Below are 25,074 nucleotides of genomic sequence, written 5' to 3' on the forward strand. Positions count from 1 at the left end.
TGGGATGTTGGTTCTCCGTTATCTATAATACCCGAAATGTTTAATTTTCAGCTATGAACAATATTTAAAACACAAAAAAAGCAGGGCTCATGCAAAAGTAATTTGGAAGTAGTTGAACACCCCAACTTTCAGAATAATATTTCATTTATTTACTGAATAATATTTCATGTTGCAATACTGAGGCAAGGATCCATGATTTGGTGCAACAACTGTGCTAGTTTGTCTTTAGGATCCACAGGCTGGCCCCTAAACTGACATAATATGCCTTATTTCTGTTGATGTCATTTGAATTATGATGGCTTACTCAAGCTGAGGTTCTGGTCCTATAAGTTAGTAGAAAGATTATTCCCCTTTGGTGACTTTGAGCCAAAACAGAATAGAACTACGACAGTGGGAAACTGAATTAGTCATAGATGATAATTCAGCAGTGCTCTGGCCCAAAGCTCTGCTCTGGGCACAAGAGGGGATAAGGCAAGATGCTCCTGAGTTCAGGGCATGAACATAAGTCTTTCTGCAAGTTATGCTGCTGGGAAATAAAGCTATGCTAGCGATGTGTGTGCTTTTAACCTTCAGTACATTTATGTGAGAAAGCAGGGGGAATGAAAATGTGTAAATGTGCCTGTCAGAAACCTTCATCAGTCTGGGAGGTTTATAATGTGCTTGTAAAAATATAGTATGGTCTATGGCTTTTATATGGTAGTTCTTAAGACAGAATCACAATTTTTTAAATAACTGCTACTTAGTCATAGGAGAGCAAGTCATAAAGAAAATTGTACCGAGAATTTTCCGATGTTAAAATCTTGGTGAATTTAACAAATGAAATGTTTCAGCTCCTATCAGGCAGCTTCTTATTCTGTACATATTTATTCATGTGCTTAAGCTTGGGCTTTGTGAATTGTCCCATTAACTGCCCCCGATGCCCTGCTTTTATATTAGTTAGTTCAGATGGGTAACAGCAACAGCAAGTAACCCTGGAGAGACATCAGGATGCTACTGCACTAAGTACCGTACAGACGCACAATAAAAATGCTCCAAAAGTCTTCCAGGTGGAGTCAAGAGAAAAGAGGTGGGTACATGAGAAACAAGCTCAGAGAGAAGTAGGGAAAGCACCAACATTTTGTGGTCTGTCTGACAGGGGCTGGTTTAGCCAGGCCTGACTCTTGGTAGGTTTGAGGACACTGAAGGGTTTAAAAAAGGTCAAAGAAATTGTTTCAGATGTACTTGAAGAATACATGCCTCAGGGGTGAGACAGTGAGAGGACAAATGAAAGTTCCCCTTGGACAACTTAAACCAGTGGGATGAAAACTATGTACATGTACAAATCTTTGCAAGACCAGTAGCTATGTGTTCAGGGTTATTTTTCACGTTTCTCATAACGTATTTGGGTTGTATAGTCAGAGCTATAGGCCTAGCTCTGTGGGGTAAAATAATTGAAAATTAATAAACAGACTCAGCACAATAAAATTCTAATTATGAAGAGGCAAAATTTTTCAGCTTGAAAAGATGTAGGGATAGATATATAGGCACTATGTGTGAATAATTTCCATAAGGTTGGAAAAAAAGGCAAATATAGCTTTCACTATTTATGACTCTTTTCTTGGACAGTTGCTTTGGTTTTTAAAAACAGTTTTTGGTATTTCCTTAATTTCTTTTTTTTCCTTCCTATTCTCTTTATGCCATGGTTGAGGAATTGCTACCATTAATATTTCATAACCTCCAGAGTACGTGCTAAAAACATGGAAATGTAGAAACAAATCACATTTTGGTATTAATGCAATATTGCAGAGTGTAGTTCTCAAGGCTGTGCAAAGAAAGGATTAGACTTTATGGGGGAAAAACCTAGCAGTAAAAATGTGTCTAGCAAAACACATTGAGAGTTTTTAAACAGTTTAAACAATTTTATCACATTCTGTAGTGACTTATTAACAGTGTCTTCAACCTTTATATATTCCAATAACAACCTGATGTCTTCATCTTATCTTACGGAACTATAATTGGCTGAATCCAGGTACCAGTGCCTGGAGGCCATACAGTCTTATAGACTTTAATGACTCATTAGGTATTTATTCACTTTAACTTAAACAGCTCAGCCATTTGTGGAAAATGAGCCTTTAAAAAAGAATTAGGGTTTTTTTACCTAAGTGTAGTGTATAACCTGAACTGCTACTGAATTTAAATTTCCAGACCTGCCAGTTTAATTTGGCCTTGCTGTCTTCCCATTTCAAAATGGGTTATAGCTTTGTAATAACTTCTTATGCTGAAGCTCTGGTGGTAGTTAAAACTGTTTGAATTAAACAGAATGGCACCTTTAGTTAAAAAATAAACCAACCCACCGCTATATATCTGGTTAATGTATTTTGATAACTCAAGGTTAGGTGTCATCTCTACAAGCTATCTCTAGCCTTTAATCATCAGAAAGCAGGGACTGAAGGGGTCCTAATTAATCTGAATTTTAGCCAGGGTGGTGGGTGGTTCTACTTCACTGTTCAAAATAGCACAAGCCTCAACACACATGGTGAACCTTGGGTTGTGTCCAAAACCATGAGCCTGTGAGAGAAAGAGAATGTAAAAGATCACAGAAGGTGGGGAGAATGTGATAGGCAGTTGCCTTTAACAGCTCCAGTTGAAGCCTGCACTCTGCACATTGAGCAGTGGTCACACAACAGGTGAATCTATTGTCCCCTTCCATTTACTGATCTGGAAGGTCTGGCACAGAGGAAAACATGGTTCATGTGCAGAATTTCACATCTCTGTGTATGAGGTCACAGAAAAGGCTGGGCTCACAGTGCAATGGCAGGCACTGTCTGCTGAACCATAGTTTTCTCTTGACAGGAACTGTGGTACAGCAGGTAGGGGCTAAAACTGAAATTATCACTACCCTGGAGTGGTTTGGGACATCAGTTCTGGTGGATACACACTCTCTATTGTCTCCCATTCATGCAAGTCCTCTCTGCATGTGGTAAAGATGACTGACAGTAAGAGCCCGTTCCATCCTGTTTTGAGTCTCTGTCTTTTTCCTGAAAAAAATACAAGTAGTTCAACGAAAATGTACCATAACCATCATGTTGAATGGTTTTGCAGGAAATTACTAGGCAAGAAGATATGCTATTGGGCTTAAAGGAAGTTCATTTATTTAATGTGGTTAGCTCTATGTAGCCATCACTGATTATTTCTTGGTGCATGCAAGTTTTGCTAAAGCGTGCTTGTCCTTCACTGCCCATGCTGCCATGTTAGGGAAAATGACATGGGCATGTGGCATGTGAAATAGAGAGCATTATGTGAAGGATATCATGGAATTTATAGCTGCATTAAGACTTTTGGACCATAGGGTTCTGTGTAGGAACGATGAGGAATGCTAGGAATAATTCTTGCCCCATGAGAATGCTGGCTCTGGTAGGCTTGTGATAATGATGAGTGAAAATTTTCATCGAGTCAAGCTACACAATTTTACATTCTAGTAGGCCTATTTCTTTCAGAGACACCTGTACCATTAGTCTCAGGCATCACAACCTACGAGAAGTTCTATTTTATGAATGCATAAAATAATAATAATCTGGAGATTGCTTTTAAACTGCCATTTTTCTAAGTTTCCTTTGTTTGTTCATTTCCATTACGTATTTGGTCTGGAAATGTCCATATTTATTCTATTTCATAGCTCTTGTTAGAAGAAGATGCTATTTTTTTTTTTTGGGGGGGGGAGTGGAGTATAAAGTGGAAAATTCAAAGCCCTTAAAATGCTTAGGAATTGTAATGGTACCTTTAATATGATCAGATTGTGATAGGCTATGCATGCTTCACTCTCATGGAGGCATGGCGGTGGGGGCAAAAATACAGCCTTTTTAAAGTTGTGGTCTAAAGAGTGAACAGGCCAAAACTGAGGAAAAACAGATTTTGTTTGTTCTTCCATTTAGAATCAAAGGAAAATTAAATACTGAAGGATTGATCCTCTTCCAGAATGATCATTAAGGTTGGTTAGTTACTTTAATTCACTTAGAGTAGTGCTCAAGACAATTTGTTTCTGATATCCCCATCAGCTGAAGCAAAAGGTTTTCTTTTCCTTTCCTCCTTTTTTACCTGATGAGACCACAAAAGGCATTGTGAAGAGGGAAGGGCAGGAGACAGAAGCCTGTTTACTCATGCCATGTCCCTTTTTCATTATCCTGTGTCTGTTTTCTGCATGCTGAACACTATCTACAACTTTTAATGCCCAATTTAAATTGATTTCAAATAAGCGTCAGAGGAATGCATAAGCAGAGATGTCTGTTTCACATCAGGGAACAGCAGAGAGAGTATCTTGGTCACCCTTTAAGCTCATATACTCTGCTGCATGTATGCTAACTCCATGGATCAGCACCTTTGAAAAATGAGTCCATTATTATACAAAATGTCCCTATGAACCATTTTTTTTAAAACGCAATATATCTACAAAATTAACCCCTGGACAGCTTTCAAGGCTCTCTCCCTTCCATAATAACACGGTCACAGTTAGAAAACACATCTTGATGTTTAATTACTGCAGACAACCGGGATGTCTGCAGTATCTATGCTATTGAAAAGACAACAGTGATAGTATCACCAGGTCTGCTATGATGTACATGAAATGCTGCTGTAACCTCTACTGTGTGTACCCCATATCATGTAGTGAATAGAGGGGTCACAGTCCCTTAACCTTTCCTGTTCCCATCCCATCAGATCCATCCCAAGAAACATTATTAGGATAATGGTTCTTCTGGGGCAAGATAGTTACCTCCTAAATCAACATTACTTCTTAATGAATAGCATTTTTTTTCTGTGGAGCTCTTGAGTTGGGCCTAGCTCTGCTTAATTTAAAGTAGCTGTGTTGACATAATATATTTAGACTTCTGTAATGTGTTTGACTTAGTACTGCACAACATTCTGATTAAAAACAATTATCGCTATACAAAATCGGTGTTGTACATATTAAACGGCTCCCAAACTGTCTCAACGATAGCTTGTGGAAGGGAGCTGTAAATCAGGAATCATCACTCAGGGGAAGTTTCCAATTCCTCTGGGGTCTCACCGCAGGTTTGGTGAGACAGAGCAGAAGATCCAGCAAAGGATGGCTGGTATAAAAGACACAAAAGGCTGATTTCAATAGTAAGTCAGGCCATGCAGTGGACAGAAATCATCCAGCGTCTGCTTTCAATGTAACAAAACCCAGGTTCATAATTTAGGCTATACTTCTCCAGTAAGTGCTGTATAATAGAAGTGAATTAATCTGAAAATGCTGGAGGACATCACGAGAACCCAGCTGAATGTGACCCCTCAGAACAGTGTGGTAACTGAGGAGGCTGATGTGTGACCACATGAACAAGGAGGGTGAGGCAGGTTGAACCACTTCCATAATGGCAGCCTCTGTCTGACAGAGAGACACAATGTCAGCTTTTGAAATCTGCACCTTTTTTCTTTTTTTTTTTTATTTTTTTATTTTTTCTTCTGTGAGTGGTGCCCCTGCCTGGGAGCCAGTAGTGGGGGCCTCTGTGAGGAGAGGCCTGCACTGCCTCACACAGGCCACAGCTGGTTCCAGATTATTCTGTGGCGGCCCCACCTCAGCACACCTGAGGCCCTCAGCGACGACGGCACCTCAGGGACAGCGTATTTAAGAAACAGCAAAAAGTACTGCCTGGCAGTGAGGAATGAGGGAAAAAAGTGTGAGAAACAGCAACATGAACCCCAAGGGCAGAGGAGAAGGATAAGAAGGTGCTCTGAGCAGGTATTCCCCCGCAGCCTGCAGAGGACCTAACATGGGAACAGGTGGATATTCCTGAAGAAACTGCAGCTTGTGGAGCAGGGGAAAAGCGTGAGGAGGAGGCAATTGGCAGAGAGGAGCTGCTAGGTACAGACCACAGCTCCATTCCTATTCCTTTGTGCTGTTGAGGGGAGGGGAGGAGCTGGGAATGTATTAGTGGGCTGAGCCTCAGGAAAAGGGGGTGGGGAAAGTGAGGATTTAATTTTGTCTTTGCTTCTCACCATCCAAATCTATTTTAATTGGTAATAAATTAATTTTTCTCCAAGTTGAGCCTGTTTTTCTTGTGAGAGTAATTGGTAAGAGATCCCCTGTCTTTCTGCTGACCCACAAGCTTTTTCATCCTGTTTTTTTCTCCTGTACTGCTGAGGCAGGGGAGTGAGAGAGTGGCTGGGTGGGCACCTGGATGCAGCCCAAAGTCAAACCATCACTATTTCCCTTCGTAAAGGGTTCATAATACACATATAAGGATCAGAATTGGTAAATTCAAGGTCATCAACTTATTAATCTGGCTGAAGAGAAGGTTTTGATGTATTTTGGACATAGCCTGTATGAGGGAACAGACTGCATGAGGTACAGCAGGTAACTCCTTAACATAACAAGCAAAGTCAGGATAAGATCCCGTTAACTTTGCTTAAACTACAGTGACTTATTCTAATTGAAGATATGGCCCTACAAGTCGCTGGAAAAATAACTGTCCTGTGTTGACCTGTGTTTGCCTCAGTCTTTAGCGGCAAGACCAGTTGTTCTCTGGATACCTGGTACCCTGAGCTGGTGGAAGGGGATGGGGAGCAGGATGTGGCCCTCACTATCCACGAGGAAATGGTTGGCGACCTGCTACAGCACTTGGATGTACGCAAGTCGATGGGGCCGTATGGGATCCACCCGAGGGTACTGAGAGAACTGGCAGAGGAGCTGGCCAAGCCACTTTCCATCATTTATTGGCAGTCCCGGCTATCAGGAGAGGTCCCAGTCGACTGGCGGCTAGCAAATGTGATGCCCATCTACAAGAAGGGCCGGAGGGTAGACCCGGGGAACTATAGGCCTGTTAGTTTGACCTCAGTGCCAGGGAAGCTCATGGAGCAGATTATCTTGAATGTCGTCACGAGGCACTTGAAGGGCAACCAGGCGATCAGGCCCAGTCAGCATGGGTTTATGAAAGGTAGGTCCTGCTTGACGAACCTGATCTCCTTCTATGACCAAGTGACGCGCCTGGTGGATGAGGGGAAGGTTGTGGATGTGATCTACCTTGACTTCAGTAAGGCTTTTGACACTGTTTCCCACAACATTCTCCTCAAGAAACCGGCTGCTCGCGGCTTGGACTGGCGTACGCTTCGTTGGGTTAAAAACTGGCTGGATGGCCGGGCCCAAAGAGTTGTGGTGAATGGAGTCAAATCCAGTTGGAGGCCGGTTACTAGTGGAGTCCCCCAGGGCTCAGTGCTGGGGCCGGTCCTCTTTAATATCTTTATCGATGATCTGGACGAGGGGATTGAGTGCACCCTCAGTAAGTCTGCAGATGACACCAAGTTAGGTGCGTGTGTCGATCTGCCTGAGGGAAGGAAGGCTCTGCAGGAGGATCTGGATAGGCTGGACCGATGGGATGAGGTCAACTGTATGAAGTTCAACAAGGCCAAGTGCCGGGTCCTGCACCTGGGGCGCAACAACCCCAAGCAGAGCTACAGGCTGGGAGATGAGTGGTTGGAAAGCTGCCTGGCCGAGAAGGACCTGGGAATACTGGTTGATAGGCAGCTGAATATGAGCCAGCAGTGTGCTCAGGTGGCCAAGAAGGCCAACAGCATCCTGGCTTGTATAAGAAGCAGCGTGGCCAGCAGGTCTAGGGAGGTGATTGTCCTCCTGTACTCGGCTCTGGTGAGGCCGCACCTCGAGTACTGTGTTTAGTTTTGGGCCCCTCGCTACAAGAAGGACATGGAGGTGCTCGAGAGAGTCCAGAGAAGGGCAACAAGGCTGGTGAGGGGTCTGGAGAACAAGTCTTACGAGGAGCGGCTGAGGGAGCTGGGGTTGTTTAGCCTGGAGAAGAGGAGGCTCAGGGGAGACCTCATCGCTCTCTATAGGTACCTTAAAAGAGGCTGTAGAGAGGTGGGGGTTGGTCTATTCTTCCACGTGCCTGGTGACAGGACGAGGGGGAATGGGCTCAAGTTGCGCCAGGGGAGGTTTAGGTTGGATATTAGGAAGAACTTCTTTACTGAAAGGGTTGTTAGGCATTGGAATGGGCTGCCCAGGGAAGTGGTTGAGTCACCATCCCTGGAGGTCTTTAAAAGATGTTTAGATTTAGAGTTTAGTGATATGGTTTAGTGGAGGTTTTGTTAGTGTTAGGACAGAGGTTGGACTAGATGATCTTGGAGGTCTCTTCCAACCTAGACAATTCTGTGATTCTGTGATTCTGTGACTTTGAGCCAAAATACAGTAACTTAGCAACTGAAAGCAGGCTGAGACCTGGTGGCAGACAACTGGAGCCAGCAGAAATCCAGGTCAGACTTCAGGTGCTAACATTTCTCAGAAGAAATAACTAAACATTGGGATGATTTGCTGAGAGCTATAGAAGAGTTTTCATTATTTCTTTTGTTGTTGTTTTAATATTTTTCTAAAAATCTATTAACTCCTACCACAAAATAAGATGATGATGCAGAATTACCAAGTGACATATTTTGACCTGGATTATACTGGAAGTCAAACAGATAAATGTAGTAGTCCCTTCTGGTATAAAAATTCCATGAGACTGAATGAGATCACAGCCCACTATGATAGCGTTTGCTGTCTCCTAGCACCACAGATGATTAGAGGCAGAATTATAGCAGGGTGATTTCATGTCAGAGGACAATGCTTTATTACTGTTTGATTTACTTAGTAATATAAGTACATTGAATCAGAGCAGAGGAAGTTGTTTTAGAATTAGTTTTTTTTTACTTAGCTCAGTTATTTTTCTTTAGTTCTTTCTAGTGACCTTCATTTGAGTATAAGAGTTTCTGTATAATAGAGATGTGAAATGTTTCTTTAAATTATGACTCACCCAAATGTAGCACTAGTGAAACAGCAATCTGCCGGGGGGACGGAGGAAATTCAATGGACTTTACAACAAACTGATTAGTTCTGGAATGAACTCTTTCTGTAATTTCTGTAAAGATGCTAACAGCTACTGTTGATTACTAGGTAATCACTGGTAAGATGGGTTTCTGTACTCAGAAAGCAGGAAGGAATTTATACCATTTAATTTGCCCATGTATAAGGTAGATTTAATCTAATTTGAGAGTATAGGTTCTCTCTACAGTCCAATGGAAAGAATTAAGCCTCTCCAAAGATGACCATCCCGTCATAAGATAGGTTCCTGAGATAGGTGGACCAACGTAACTTCTGGAGATATCTGTAGTGCTATGTATCATTAGAGTCATCCTAAACAGTTGCCTAACTCTTAGATTCCAACAGAAAAAATACTTACTGCTGGCTTGAGCAGCCTTGTCTCTGCCTATGGTTTCAACTTCCATGCTGCCCATTTAGTAGCACCAGCACAATAGTTTGTGGACCTGTGTCATGTTTCACTGGGGAGCTGTCCTACTCCCTGCTGGAAGGGCATGATAGAAGGCAAGGAGAGATGGTGGAGGATAAGTAGAGCAAGATGAAGAGTAGGTGGGGGCTGCTGCCCAGGAAATCTTGGTGCGTTTGTAGCCTTGAGCAGCTAAAGCTGGGGGAGAACCATACCTAGGTGCTCACTCTGATCACAAAACCTATAAATAAGCCAAATAAATAAGAGGATTTGTATTTTTAAAACTTGTTAGCATTTGATGTAATCTGTCTACAGCAGTACAAGAGATATGGGCAACATAGGTTAGGGAATAAGATCTGTAGCTGTGATTTAATGAGGGTGGTGATCCTTAACTTTCCATTAAGGCTAATTCAGTAGTTTTCCTGGGCACTTAAATTCACATGAAAAATACATTCTTTGCTATTGTATAGTTTCTGTCACGTTAACCCCTGAGTTCCCCACCCTCAAAGGTAACACCATTGTATTCTGTACAGTAACATGACATATAACATCTTCAGTGAATGCATTGCCCTTGAGTACACTAGGGGTTAGTTAAGCAGTATTTCTGGATGTTTGATTACCATGTTGAGTTAATTAATGGGCTGCATGCGATCTCTATTAATTAGACCATGCTCAAGCCTTGATAAAGTGTGTGTACTTATAGTACAGCATAATAGTTTCACAAATCCCCTACAAACTGTGGTTAATTACAAGCTCATCATGATTTCAGGATCTAAGGGAGGAAAAAAAGATTAAATGCCTTTTTTTTTTTTTTTTTTTTAAATGGTTGTTAAATGGTTCTAAGAAAAATCTTCCATGAAGTGAAAGCAAGGATGCTTTTTTGAAGATGAAATGGTTTGGTGAAAGGATACAATTTTTCTTTCAGAAAGACAGTTTTGACAGTTTTCCTCTAACTTCATCATCTTATGTGTATGTTTATGAAATTCAAAATAAGAACCCCAAGACCCTTTTGCTGTAAAACTCCGGAGAATGCACTCTATTTTTGTATCTGTGGGGTGGAGCAAGCTTAGGAAGGAAAAAAAAAAGTGGGTAGACGTTGCTTCAGTGTCTTTCTACTGTCAGTGGAAAGACAGTAACCTATACTGTTACTATTTCTTTAAATTTGATAGGTCTACACAGCAGTGTAAAAATCCCCATTCTACATGCCATGAGAAGACACCTGCCATTTCTCAAATTGCAAGTTCCCATTGTAGCAAGAAGCCTTGTTCACTCCTGCAATCTAGATTTCATCCTGTTGTCCTTGGTTCTGACCAATTTGACTGCTAGATTCTCACAGATGCTCAGAGGCAAAGACATATGACCACATTTAGCAGGTGGACTAAATGAATGCCTACACTCTTCAGGCAGAAGATCACATATATAGGTTTAGTAAGACAGAGACTGCTTATCTGCCAGCTCTGAAGGGTCAAATTCAAGGGTGAACAAGCAAATTAAACAGAGCTAATTGACAACTGCCTGCAGTGGGCAATCAGTAGCTGCCAGGCAATCTGTATGTACAATTCTCATAAATATAATTTGCCAGTTTGCAGGTTGGCTTTTGGGTTTGTGAAGTAGGAGTCCTTGACTAGTAAAGTGGAGATGTGACTGGTAGGGGATCCAACGAGCAGCTTCTTAGTGAACATAATTACTTATGTTGCAGCTATAGAAACGTCCATAGTTTTTCTGTTTGTATTGATCCAAACCCTTCAGTTCATTGCCCTTATTCTGGCTCAGCTGCCCTTATAGTCTACAAGAGGACAAGCAGGAAAAAGGCTCATTGTGTACCATAAAATTCTTTTAAAATATTAGCATTTAATATTAAATATAGTAGTTAACATTATTATATGTATTTATTATATAGAATATTTAATAAAATTATATTTAATTAAAATTTGATCTATGTGGAACTGAATTTGTGTTTAAATTACAGCTTTGCTGTTTCCTCAGTTACCTGAAGAACAGAGTCCTTGTGCAACATTACATATTGCCTGTTTACACTGATTCACTGCAGCATCACTTGGCCTCTTCAGCTATACCTCTCCATCGGATGAAGGCTTCTTGCATGGAAGCACCAATGTAACAGTAAGCTTGAACTTAAATATGAACTTAAATATGAACTTAAATATGAACTTTAAAATATTATCAAAACAGATTAGAGAGTATTTGTTCAGTTACTGTCTATCCAAGTCATTTTGCAGGACAGGAAAGGCAATCAGCTTCATTTTAGGAGTGCTGTTTCACTTTGCAAGCACCTTGATTATGATAGATGCAAATGCAAGTCTGGCTGCCTTTAAAATGGTGGCTGATCACAACTCTTAAGACAGTTTAAAATTACTTCAGGAAATGTAATAGTTGCTGGGGAAAAAGTAACATGTCTATCCAGACAAGTGGTTTGCCTGGGTAGAGAAACAGATTGTTTTCAAAAAGAAAAGGAGGAGAAACTCAGAGGAAAAAAAAAGCAGAAAAAAAGGAAGAATAAAGAAGAAAAACTTACCTCAGTAGGAGATGATATTACTCAATATTTCTTAAACAAAGCAGGAAGAATGATTCTCAACACTGTTGAATCAAACCATCATAAAAGAAGTTTTAGTGCATTGTAAAAGCAAGATAAACTTTTCCATTCCCCTGTAGAAACAAGCAACAATCTTGCAACACAACAAATTTCTCCTGCTTTGACTTCCTTTTCTCAACCATAACTGGAGAGTGGCCAGCAGCAGGACATATACAAAAGTAAACTATCAGTTCACAAAAGACATGCAACATTATTTCTGTGTAAACTCAGCTTGAGGACAGCGATCCCTTACTGTTTTCTGCACTAGATAAGTGGCAATCAACAACGTATATTTAGTATTCCCCTGTACCTTGTAACACAAGGAAGGACAGCAAATAAGAGCCAGATGTAAATGTTGGAGGATTAATTTTTAGGAGGCTTACAGCAGGTGAGTGAGGCAGAGATGAGGTGCTCACAGCAGCAGCTTTCCAGTAGATGGCTCCATTATTATATATCAGACTGTCCTGCAGCTCCTCCACCTCTCCCCAACAAACTTGTGTTTTGTCTCAAGCAAACGTTTAACACAAAACAGATGTACACATTTTTGCTACATCATTTGGGCACTAGTGTCAAGTGTAGGTGTCTTTTATTATTATTAGTTTTTCCCCTGGTCATAACATGTAATTATGAAACTATCATGACACAGAAACTTTCAATACAGAATAGACCAGCACTTGGCAAGCTGATAGTCTGAGTGAGGACTGATAGCTGATGTAGAGAGTTCTACTGAATTATTGGTTGCACGTTTATTCAAATAAAATTTAACAAGATCAATTAAAGCTTTTTGTTTAATGCAAGATTACTTCACAAATGTTATTTCCAATTTCAGAATTTTTTGTGTTTTGTTTTTTGCAAAGAGCACAATATGGGATTGATGAGTCTTGTTATTTTGCCTATAAAGAGGTCTTAAATGCTCACAAATGCCTGCCAAGTGCAGCTATTCAGTTCTACACCACAGAATGAGATGAGTTTTGCTCGAGTTATAAAATGCATTAATTTAAGATTATACCCCTGTATGCTGTGGAACATATGTAGGTACAGCACAAAGATGACAATTTGTCAGGCTCTTCTCCAAGCCCTTTCTGTGAAGAATGAGATACCATTTGGATAGATTACAAGGGAACAGAAATTATACACTCAAAATCGTGCCTTTGTTGCTTAACAGTGCAAAATATTGTTGGTGTAATTATTTTTGTACAGTCCTCTTGCCCTGTGGCATCAATCCAAATGTGATTCCAGCTCTACCTGGCTTTAACCCAAGACCATTCCACATAAGGCCCTCAGGATCCTGATTCTCTCATTCAACTATGACCAGTGTCTGTGGTTTTGGTTCAACATACAATGATCTGTGCAGGGAAATCCAAACATTGTTCTAGTTGTCAGTGGCCTTCTGCAAAAAATTGTATTGATCTCTTGTACATTGCCAGTTTTTCATAGACATCTCCTATGTATCTGACACAATTTTCCCATTTCTTCACTTTAGCCCGTGATATTTTCAGAGCCATTATATCCTTCTGTTTAAACTCCTGATACATTTATTGCATTACATACAAGCAGCCATGCATGCAAGTAAAGTATGTTTCCAAAAAACCTTTATTAACTGGGACACCAAATCCATTCTGTGTAGCACATAATTCAGGAGGGAGCTGGAGCATATGACATATAAGCAGAGGGCAGAAGAACAGGATTTGTTTAGCCTTGAAAAGACAAGATTGAGGGAGCTGTAATTACAGCTTTCCAATACATAAAAGAGGATTAGAAATAAGTCAAGAGTCAGATTCTTCTCAGAAGGGTACAACAAAAAGGCGAGACACAACAGTTACAAATTTTAACGTGAAAACTTCCAATGGGATATGAGGAAGAAACTCTTCACATGTGAACCACTTGTTTAAACACTGGGGCAAGGGGTGAAAGAGTTTGTGGAATTTCTGTCTTGGACATTTTCAAAATTTGAATGGACAAGTACCTTTGCAACCTTATACAACTCCCGAGCCAACCCTGCTTGGAGTGGGAGCTTGGATTAGATGAACTCTTGAGGTTCTTTCCATAGAACTTCTCCCCAGCATCTCTTCTGGGTTGTTTTTTTCGCTTCACCTTATAAAAAGTATTCTAGAACAGTTCTAGAAGTTTTGGGTGAAGAAAGCCAGGATAAATCTCCTTGGATTGGAAGGACTTGGAATTTGTGATGCTCTTTAGATCTTTGAGAGGGAGGAGGAGGGGAGACAAAATCTAGGTATGGCTCTTAGGAAAGTTCATTTTTCTACAGTGATGGGTTTCCTTGTTACAAAATTTTTCTTACTGCCAGAGAAGCAACAATATTTAACCATAGCCCTTATTATTCGTGCTGAACACAGTCTATTGAATAAGTTGTAGCTACCTCCCGTCTAACAAGACTCCATTCTTGCTTTCCCAAGTCCTCAAACCCTTACCTATACTTTGATGTCTTCAAAAATTAAGTGGAAAACGAGCGTGGTGTCTTATGCTAGACTGTACTACTGAGCTGCAGAGTACAGTTTTCTGGAGCACCTGAAGTTTCCTGGATGGTAATGGTTCCTTCCATTCGGGTCCTAGCAAGATTAACGCTGGACCCCCTCAGATGGTGCAATCTGACAGATCAGTCTTTGACTGAATCAGTGGTGCCCTGATTCAGGAAAGTCCTGAATCACCACATTGTCCTGTAGTTTGGTGTATAAAATAAATCCCACGGATTTTTCTCTGATGTTTTCCAAAGAGTTGAAGAGATGTGGAGTGTGGGCACTGGTCACAGGAAAATTAGAACTTTGGAGGTTTATGATTCAGTATACGTTTTTAGAGGCCACTAAGGAGGTACTTTTTACATTTGCCTACAAACCTTTGCCACAACATGGAGGATATTTTCTCCCTTATCAGAACTTACAGATAGATAATTGAGTCCAAGCTTTTCTCAGAAATAACTTGCAAGAAACAGCTTTTCATGCTACATAACATAAACAATTGCTAAAATATGCAGATCAGGAAAAGTAATGATGTGTAATACTATAATGTTTTAAATGTCTTAATTTAGTTTATAGGCACTCCGAAAAAATCTCTTAAGGAGCCAAGCATCAATAATGTGAGCCTGTGCTAGCTGAGTAATTACATCTTGGTGCTGAATTCTTAAATATTAATTTGCTGTATGCTATTCATCATGTGCAACACTGTAATCTCTGAAGGAGAGGCAAAATCAGGGCTCCAAAGTAAAAGGAGAGAGTAACTTTTTCAGCCAAGGTTCAGAGTTGCCAGTTCTTTAGTCTTGCATCTCCCACACTTCCTGACAAACATGAATATGACAGTTTCCAGTGCCCATTTGCATGGCAAGTTTAAATACTGGATTAGCAATATCAGACGACATGGCATCACTACATACTCTTCAAAGCACTGCTGTAGCTTGCTAGTAGAAACCAGTTTGATGTGATGGATGTATGAGAGAAGGTGTGAATCTCTGAGATTCTTAGAAGTATACTGATTTGCTCCTAAATTACTCAAGAATTGCTTTTATTTCCTTGTGAGGTGTCTAAAGAAATACTCATGGGTTTATTTTTGCCCTCAGCAAAGAAATGCAGTTCCTGTTGTTAGTGGGGTCAGTGAATATCTTTGCAGAACAGCTTCTGTGTAATCAAGTCAGGATATATTTGCATTGCAAAGTGCGGTATGGTAAAGACACCCAAGGTAAGGTCAAATGAATGAGGTCAGATACCAAAGGCACTTCAGCTGTAGTAGAATACAACCACCCCAACTAATTCCCTGTGCCTGATAGACTGTAAGGAAACAAACAAATATTTAACTTTAAATCCTGAAATGACATATTTTAAATTGATCTGACACCATATCTCATGCTTTTCCACTAGGAAAACTTAATTTCTTGGACTTGAGCAATTCTCTGTCATTTCAGAGAGGCAAGCATGTCTTAGGCAGGTAAACAGAGGAAAAAATCAGTATTTCATGTGCCCTGAAAATAAATAAAGCTGACTTGGAGAATCTTCTCCTAGATTGAGCAGGTTGTATTGGCTGGGGGGCAGTCTTTTAATGCAAATCTGCCTTCTGGTGCTATGGTCACACTGCTGGTTATGGTCACACTGTAGTCATACTTTATTATGGTTATGCTGTGGTCATGATTGCTAGCTGTAGCAATCACTAGGATAGCAGGTTAGGATAATCACTAGAATAACAGGTTTCTGACTTGAGAAGGAAACCTCAGCCCTGATGGAAGTCTCTAGTTCTGATATTAAGATGAATTTGTACAAGTACACCGGTGTGCTTAATAGATAATGCTAATAAACACTGGGATGGAAAAAATAAAACTGCTTTTACTACTCATTTGGTGTAGGATTAATTGTAAGCCATTAGAACCATTTGGGGCCTCAAGGATCTAATTTAAGTGGTAAGTCTCCACACAGCTTGTGAAGTTACAATACCTAGTGGCAGAATTATGAATAAAAATCACTCCTTTTTCATTGTGCTTCATGTTAAAAAGTGCTCATTTTACAGGAGAGGTCCATCAGGGTGGATGTCTTCCTTCATCTGGAAAACAGGGGATACCTAAAGTTAGGCAGAGAGAATGATCTTTTCCAGTGGTTTATCCAGTAGTAAAATAGGGATAATTCTGCTTACACTCTCACAAGTGTGCTGTGGAGTGCAGGAGTTTTCCAAAGTCCTTCACAAATTTCCTGCCAACTTTTACAGTGAATCTATGAGCTAAGATAGAAATCTGTGGGTGGGTATTAGATGTTTGCAGCTGCCTGAAAGGCTGTGCCTCTGTACCCCCTATAATACCCAGGTATTGTGAAGGTTTTTTTTGTTGTTGTTTGTTTGTTTGTTTGTTTAATTGTATGAGAGGACAAAACTGTAGGTAACATCTATGTGGAAAAAATATTTCTATATTTGGTCTCAGTTTTAACATCTGTGGCCTTTGAGCCAAAGCCTTCATGTCCTTCTGCCTTTGCTTGTAGTTTTCCTGTTTGCTCACACCTCCTGTCACAGCCTCCTTCATCCTGAGCTAGCTGGAGTATACCAAGAGTGTGTGCATGCACCACATGCATGCATGCTTAGTAAGGAGCAAGTAGACAAGCAATCTTGTTTTAATTCATCGATTTCTCAAAAAACAGAGTCTCTTGGGTATGAAGACTGGAAAATGCTACAGCATAGTCAGACCAGAACTCTCGCTGGCTATACAGAGAAACACAGTGTGCTCCTTGGGCTGATCCTTCAGGCAAGCACATTTTCAAACTCTGCATCATCCCATTTGGTAGTTGTTTACCTTTTTTTAACATGAAATTTTTAAATGATGCTTAATCATACCAAAGAACTTTCTTTTCCTCAGACAAATTATGTATTTACATACAATTCTCTAATTGCTTACTGTATGTTGTCTTCCAAATGTAACACCTGCTTGGGGATGCTGCTAATTTAGATATAACAAGATAAACAGTAGAGTTTTGCATTGTATGAAGCAGGAGAAAAGTCATTCTTAAAACATAATTAAATAAGATTACATAATAATAGGAATAAAAATGTTTTTTCATATTTCATGTCTGCTTCTGTAGAATGATTTATTTTTCTATTGATTACGGGCATATTTCTAGGAAAATATAGCTTCATTATATGACAGAAATGAAACTAAAAATGCCTCCTGCTTAAAAAAAAGGAGTTGTTGGTTTAGGGCTGGTAGGTGGCTTTGCATCTTGCTTTAGTGCTCTGGTAGATGCAGATACCTATGTCTTTTCTGAGTGACAGTACCGTGGTGACTCCTTCATCATATGCTTCACTTCTACATCTGCCAATGTCCTTTTACATCCTTGAGTCTTCCTTTATAGCTACAGCTTTGCCCACCGGAGTGAAGATGAAGCATGCTGATTTTGCTCTGTCTCCTTTTTGCTTTCTTTTGCTTTCCCAGGTCTTATTGCAGAGACCTCTCCCAAACCTTTCTCCTTCATGTGCAGCTGCCTGCAAGTACAGTGGAGAGCAAATATTCTTTGACCATCAGGAATTCACTGGCAGGGCTAGGTCAGTGTTGGGAGATAAAGCTGTGTTTGTCCTACTGGAAATCTTGCTGCAGTTCATAGTTGCTTCCTTTATTGACAAAAATGAGTTTCTGTTGCATTCTGCCTGCTTGTCTTGTTCTGCTCCATACGTCATAAACTAAAAGGCCAATCTGGTTGTGGCTGCAAAAATCTTGTCTGAGGTGAAATGACCTGGGCTGAGAAAAGCATTCTGATTTTCACAAACCGTGTTTTGAATATTGTACTAGACCATTCATAGAAAATAACTGTACAGTGATATTTTGTAATGTTTTTATTCCTACCACTCAATTTCATTTGCTGTTTTTTGTTCCTCCCGTGGAAATAGTTTTTCTCTTCTGAAGATCTGAAAGTGTTTCACAAATTACTGTTTTCTCAAACTCATACGTAGTTAAATGTAGTTTGCCTCTTTCTAAAAATGGAGGGAAAATAGGCTGCCTTCTTTGTGCATAGTGTACAAGCAGGTTGGTTCCTGCTTGGTCTTAGTTCATTCAATGAGTTTCTGAGTTGTTGCGAACCCAGTTCGCCATAGCTCCAGAAACGTGTTCCCTCCCTATCTGGGGCCTGATTATCTGCTCTTTGTATTCGTACCATGAATGACAGGTTCCAACCTGCACTGCCAATCTGCCTACCAACCTTGAAACCCCCAAAGCGTGCTTAGCTGCCCGTCTGAATCCAGCTACATCCATTCCCTCCCACCTGCCTTACAAAGGGTTCCCGAGTTTATTAAAAAAAAATAATAATAATAAATATATATATATAATGCAACCTGATAAGCAAACAAATCCATCACAGAATGAGTTTTAAGTGATCTTTGTGTACTCACATCTGAGTCTAAACCAGAACTCAGATTCTGTCCATGCTTTTAGCGTTTGTTTCATTTGTTTTCACTGTGGAGCATTCCTGCTTACATAAAGGTTGCTCTGTGAAACCTAGAGGAGTGCCTTTGATAAGTGTTCTGTGACAAATGGTAGTCATGCCACATGATGCAGTGATCCCTGATTTCTGTGGCTTGAGAACTTTCACAGAATTGTATAAAGTCACTCTGGATTCTTTTTTTTTTTTCCTGAGGAACATATTTCATTTTACACATGGATCTTACTAAATTCTAAATGAGCATATATAGAAAGGACAGAAGAGGGCTGAGAGGTAATAGTGCCTTTTGCTTCTTGCTTGAAGTCTGTTCTTTGCTGTAAGCAAGCAAATAGCTTTGCCACCTGCAGCCGTTTGCAAGCCAAAATGAAATGAGCTGATGTTCTCTATCCTATTCCAAGCATACAGGTGTCCACTGTATGAAAAGTGTTATTGCCATTGGCATCATTTTTAATAGTGTCAGCACAGAAACCAAATGGCCCTGGTTGGAAATTGCCCTTTACACTGAACTGGGGCATGCTGGCTGGCAGTAGGGATGAGCTTTGACACAAAGCTGCACCTCGTTAGCAAGGAAAGAGGATTTCAGTCTTTAATGGTGGTAGTCCAACATCTGCACCCAGAATATGACTCAAAATTCATTAAATCGCTGTGGTATTTTTATTGAATGCAAAAACCTTTACAGAAAGCCCTGAAGTCCTTGTTAGAAAGGATGTGGAGCTTACATTTGCAAGGTAGACCTGAGTTTCTCTATCCTCATTCACCTTCTTGTCTCTGATAGCGTTGTTACCCACATTTGCTTCAGCAGGACAACCTGCTAGGAATTTTGTAGTGGAAGAAATGTGCTGCTCATGAACCAAAAACATTTTGTGGGAATATATTTACTAGTCTTGACGGGAAGCCTGTCTCAGACCTCAGGTGGAATTTCATTAGTATATTAACCCTACTACAGAAGGAAACAAGGCAGCTATCAGGGCACTTCTTTGCCAACTTAATCAGTCAGGATTCCTCTCATTGATGAGGACAAGAGGTTACTGTGTTCACAGAACACAAAGCTTTATTTGTGCGTGCTTAATTTTTAAGCATATTCACATACCAAAGCAACCTGCCTTGCCTCCCTTTTGTTGTATCCAAGAATCTAAACATTTTCAAAATTTGAAACATTTTCGTAAGGCAAAGAAACTGCATTGCCCTCAGCATTACATTATAATTCTTTCTCCCTGCTCTACCCAGGTCTTGGACATTTTTACTAGTGTTATTATTGTTTTGTCTGGGACCTAAGGATAGGTACTGAATTCTGTTCTGACAGCAAGATTTTTGGAGGCTTTATTCTTATAACTCTTCTAATACTGTTAATAAATCTGGTGAAAGGTGACCATAATTTCAGCTGCCATGTCTGAGAATTGCCTATTTTAATTTTATTTTTGGCTTCTAAGCAGTGCCAAAAATCCAATACAATGAAAGCAGCAACAGCAGAGAACCCCCTTCACCCGAATTCTGGTCCAGTGCAGAGGTGAGCCTGAGAAAGCCAGAAAGTAAAGGTTGTGCAACAGCAAAAGTGTCAGCAAAATACAAAAACCTGGATGAAACCAGAAGGAAAAAATGTCAGCGATGCAAATCAAAGCAGAAAGGCAGGTGAAAAACAGGCATCGAGGCAGTCGAGTTAATAGGGACTCAGAAAAATCATGTTATCATTTGGTTGGAAAACCCATCAAATGTACTTGGCAGGAGAAATTTATTTAGATATAACTTCAGAAAATCCCACAAAGGATCCATTCTGACATGTGAATGCCTCACATTATCTGTGAACACACAGGTGGCTTTTGGATGCAACATGCTGCATAACAGATGCCTTTGCCAGTGTCTCAGGAGCCCCTCTTTGTGTATTCATATTGAGCCAAAATACTTTGACAATGCAAAAGATTTGGGAAAGGCTGCTTGGCTGATACTTATGTTGTGAAGCAAGCATTTAAAACAGAAAATCAGGATTGTTTTCATTGTCATTAGAGGATAGTTTAACTAGCTTACTGCTTACTGCTTTTATTCCCATAAAACCGCTTAAAATAATTGTGGAGACTGAACCATTGCAAAATAACCCTTGTTTATACATATGTATATTGACATCACTATCACTGTCCAATTTGGTCTTTGGTACAAATTTCATTAGCACAAAATGCATAAACACAAGTTTCAAACAGCAATCAATACTTCACTGATATACCATAAAGTGCTATATCATACATTTACATAAATGATTAAAACTCCTGTTTTGCTAATGCATGCAGACTTGGTGCAGTGCAGATAACAATGCTGCTTACATGTCATTTATTAGCACGGTCACCAGCACTGCAAAAGTTCAGTGTTTGGGTTGAAGGAACTGCAACAATACAGAGCAATTAAGTAAGAACTGTTGCCTGGAATGACAGAGTTCTGCTCAAAGAAATGTAGTATTTTTTTTTCTCCTTTTTGGGGATGAGTGTGATTTTGAAAACAAATCAACCCCCTTTTCAGCTGTGTCTGTTTCTGTGCTCTAAGACCGCTAGGCTTTAGTTTCCTGCAACAATTCTGTCGGAGGAACAATTCTGTGTTCATTTCAGTGATTTAAAGGTGTAAGGGAAGCGATGCTAGAAGCTAAGGAGCATTGTGCTTCTGGCTCACAGAGACCTCTGTAAATTGAACTTTCCCATAGATAATGCAGAAATATTGTAATGATTATTGTGGGCTCGTGGTCCTTTAATTAAGGTGATGCAGGTAGGAATAGCTCATATAGGACTTAAACTCCAGCTACCCAGAACTATAGTTCTTTGCATGTCTTTCAGCAGGATTTAGATTAGTTCCTTAAAAGCAAAGGAGTTTATCCATGTCCCCAGATTCAGAGCATTGCTCTGAAGTATTTGTAACCACTTCAGTATTTTCATTGCTATACCTCTGTTTTTCCAGTCTTTAGCAGAAACGCATTCTTATTTCCTATTTCTGGAGGGATGTTTGCTTATTTTCTTTCGACTGTCCTGGCGTTTGGGAGGTTGAAACAAAAGGGCAGAGAGCCCCTGCAAGAGATTTTGCTTCACAGTGGTATAGTATGTTTTATTGCTGAATGATGAATACCAATTTAATTATACTTGGGAGCCCTGTTTGTGTTTTCTTTTGTTATGTCAGAACTGTGGAAATGAGTTTCAACTACAGTTAAAAAAATTGTTACAATGCTACTATAAAATATAGAATTTCCAGTGTATCCAGCTTGTTCTACAGCCCTTCTAAATTGAACTTAATTAGACTGCATGGCTCCTTTATTGTCAAAAATATAATACTTTTACAGTCACATGTGGGATGTGGTAATGCATTAAATCAGGAGATTTGTCAATATCTCTAAACAGTGTCCTAAGGTGCCCTTTGTTGAAGCTCATTTTAAACTAGTGTGAATAACTGCTGAGATGATAATATGCCTTTATCTATATTTAGGATATTTATTATGGAATAGAACCAAGGGTTTGCTATAAGGCAAGAATTTTTCTACTTTAAGACTTCTGAGCAGTGTTTGTGTGCATAGATAGATAAATGAGTATGATCACTATAAAATTTCTTTTGTGGCATGGGTGAAGAAGCTTCACATAGACACAATTTCCTTGAGTTTAGTCATTCTGTAGAAATATTATACACAACATGTGTTTCTGGTAGAGGCTGGTGCATTTTCAAAGACTTCAGTGAGCTTCATCACTTAAAATTTGCAGAAAAAGATTGGCCTTATTTTGTGGAAAATAAAACAAAGCAAAACACATAAGAACCCAATGCAAAATTCCTTTAAGTTCACAGAAAGTTGTAGTGACCTCCATGGGCACTTTATGAAGCACTAGAATTATTCTTAATACCTGTTTTTGAGTCATTTTATCTCTGTTGTTGCTGGTTCTTCCCGCACCCCCTTTAAACTTTAGGAAGCAATACTGGTATTGAAGTGATATTTCCTAAAAGTATGTGCTCTAGATGACAAAATGTCAGCAAGATTTTAAACAACAACGACAACAACAAAATAAAATGAAAGTGTATTTATTTTATCCTAAAGAAGTGGGATGAGATGAAAAGCCCCATTGTCAGACACCTATTGGAGTAGTGAATTAAGAAGCAGCAGTATACTATTCAAATTCAGAGCATAATTCAATAAATACATACTGCATATTCACATTCCACAACTAGTAATTACAAACAGATGCAATCACCAGGTCTTTTTCAACATCTTTACAAACCTCACCGAACTGTTAAGGGACCTCAAAGAGGAGTTAATTGAGAAGTACGCCCACATCTCACGCTCTGCTCAAATGTGTGTGCTTTTAAAGCTCAGCACCCCTACCCCTAAATAAATAAATAAATAGAGAAATAGAAGTGTGTGGGCAGGCAGGATTTATATAAGGAGAGAATTCAAACTTCAGCATGTTTTCAATTATAGGAAAGAGACAACAATGTTACCTTTTAAAACAGACTGGGCCTAGCTTGTCAGTCCCCGTCGCTTCCCATTGTGATGTGTAAACCGCAGCATAGAGGGTGCTAGGAGAGGTGACATAGTTACTCGGTGATGCAGAGGTGTCAGAGCAGTCCCTGCAGCTGGGCTCTTCAGTAGTTATAGGACTAAGCAACGAATCTGTTGAGGAAGACAATACGTGCAAAAGTAGGTTTCCTTTTTTTTCTTGGGTGTAAATGATGTCATTTAGAAATGCCATATTTGACTGATGTGTGGGAGTGGCAAACTCTATTCAAAGCTAAATATTATTTTCATAGATTTTAACAGCTTTTGAAACACAACTAACTTTCAGTTCCGCCTGCAGTTTCCTTTCTGCACCCTCAGACAGCATCAAACAAGGAATTGTGATTACAAGAAATGTTCCTTTTTTTTTGTGATCGGTATAAAGGTTCATGTCACAAGAGGCATAATCTAAAACGTGGGGGAAGTCGTGGAATGAACAGCAAATCTTTTTGTGAATAAGCTCAAAGCGTTACAATAATTGACAATACATACTTCAAATAGAAGACATGGCGTGAAAATGTCTTTCACAGTATCAAATTAGTTATCACTTAATGTTCCAAATATAAAGCAACCATGTACTCAGTAATGCCATTCTGTTTTCCTGCTTTAAGAATGGAGCAGCATAGCACTGTCTATCAGCAGCATGAGCAGATATCTCATGGAGCGTGAGGAGTCTCAGATCCCTTGCTGTAAGGAGAAGGTAAAGATGTAGGAAGTCCTGGTGACTCTGAGCAGAGCAGGAGGGAATGATCTGGTGGGATTCAGGTTTTGGTTCAGTTTTCCTTCCTGAAAGTTCGGAAAGTTTGTAACTTCCTCATTGCTTTCTTGGCTCCAAGAAGGGCATGGCATTTTCCTCCCCGCCCACATGTTTGTTTGCTGCAGGTTTGGTAAAAGTGGTAGGTAATAAAAGAGGGATTTATGGAACACAGATGGATAAAGCATTAGTAGAGGCATCAGGAGCTCTGACACTGATTTATGGGACAAGTGACTTGGGGCCACATGCAGTAAACAGTTTGAACATTGTTCATAATCTTTAAATTACATCCCCAAACTATTCTATCTGAATTCTGTAATCACCAGACTATGTTTTCTAGTGCTTCATTTCTGTGTTAATGAATCTTTAATACCTCTCTGCACAGGGGCCAGATTTAAGAGAACAGTTGGTGGGTATTTCTTTTCTGACAGTGTTTCCTCCTCTGAAAACTCCTCTTCCAGATCCTTTCCCAGTCCTCAGTATATAGGTGTTCTGGGAAAACTCCTTGAACTCAATCTCTGATAGAAATGGCTAGGGAGACCACACCAATTCAATCACAGGAATCAGTGGTAGACATCTAATTTCTGATCATGCAAAGTTCCAAGTGGGAGCTGGTCCTAGGGCAGTGTCTTGAAATCTTTCATGGTAACATGCAAGACTGTATTTTTTTATTCTTCTCAAATCAGAGATAAGGATAGTGTTAGAAACTTAGCGAGAGCTGGAACATAATGTATCTCAAAGGGATAAGCTACTCCCAATCAACTGATGAGCAGTATCATCACCCTATCTGCAAAGCAGAAGCAGTCTTATTGCCAGGTTTCACTGAGTTCACAATTTTGCCTAATGCTGTTTGCAATCACAAGTTGCTCAGCCTGAACTAGGAGCAAGAAATCCATTCCTTTTTTTTTTTTTTAAAAAAAAAAAAGATTCTGCACCATATGCTGTGAAATACAATTTTTAGATACTCAAGGAAATTTTGAGTAGAAACTGTATTACCTCTGGGATGGGTGGTCCTAAATGATGGGAGCATGAGTGTACTTTGTACT

The 25,074-nt window shown here is 39.8% G+C and overlaps 3 long non-coding RNA genes across 6 annotated transcripts in view; 1 reads left to right on the top strand and 2 right to left on the bottom strand.

Moving 5' to 3' along the window:
• Positions 1-1,672: 1,672 nt before the first annotated feature.
• LOC121076922 lies at positions 1,673-24,444 on the bottom strand. 2 transcript variants are annotated; one of them, XR_005823796.1, is made up of 4 exons: positions 23,220-24,444; positions 11,800-11,861; positions 2,919-3,017; positions 1,673-2,547 (listed from the first exon to the last, which is right to left on the bottom strand). It is a non-coding gene; the product is annotated as an uncharacterized LOC121076922 (long non-coding RNA). The 2 variants fall into 2 exon arrangements; XR_005823795.1 differs by having other exon boundaries at positions 1,673-3,017.
• The window catches only part of LOC121076920, a 146,182-nt gene continuing 124,775 nt past the window's right edge, over positions 3,668-25,074 (top strand). Inside the window, exons 1-2 of one of the 3 annotated variants that reach the window (XR_005823792.1) lie at positions 3,668-5,734; positions 11,253-11,387. This is a non-coding gene — a long non-coding RNA (uncharacterized LOC121076920). Of the gene's footprint in view, positions 5,776-11,235; positions 11,388-25,074 lie in introns of all 3 variants that reach the window. The other 2 variants (XR_005823790.1, XR_005823791.1) reach the window with 2 other exon arrangements.
• LOC121076921 lies at positions 5,766-11,322 on the bottom strand. The gene is made up of 3 exons (XR_005823794.1): positions 11,234-11,322; positions 9,135-9,136; positions 5,766-5,853 (listed from the first exon to the last, which is right to left on the bottom strand). It is a non-coding gene; the product is annotated as an uncharacterized LOC121076921 (long non-coding RNA).

Source organism: Cygnus olor, chromosome 12 (assembly GCF_009769625.2).
Source record: "Cygnus olor isolate bCygOlo1 chromosome 12, bCygOlo1.pri.v2, whole genome shotgun sequence".
NCBI classification, from domain to species: domain Eukaryota; kingdom Metazoa; phylum Chordata; class Aves; order Anseriformes; family Anatidae; genus Cygnus; species Cygnus olor.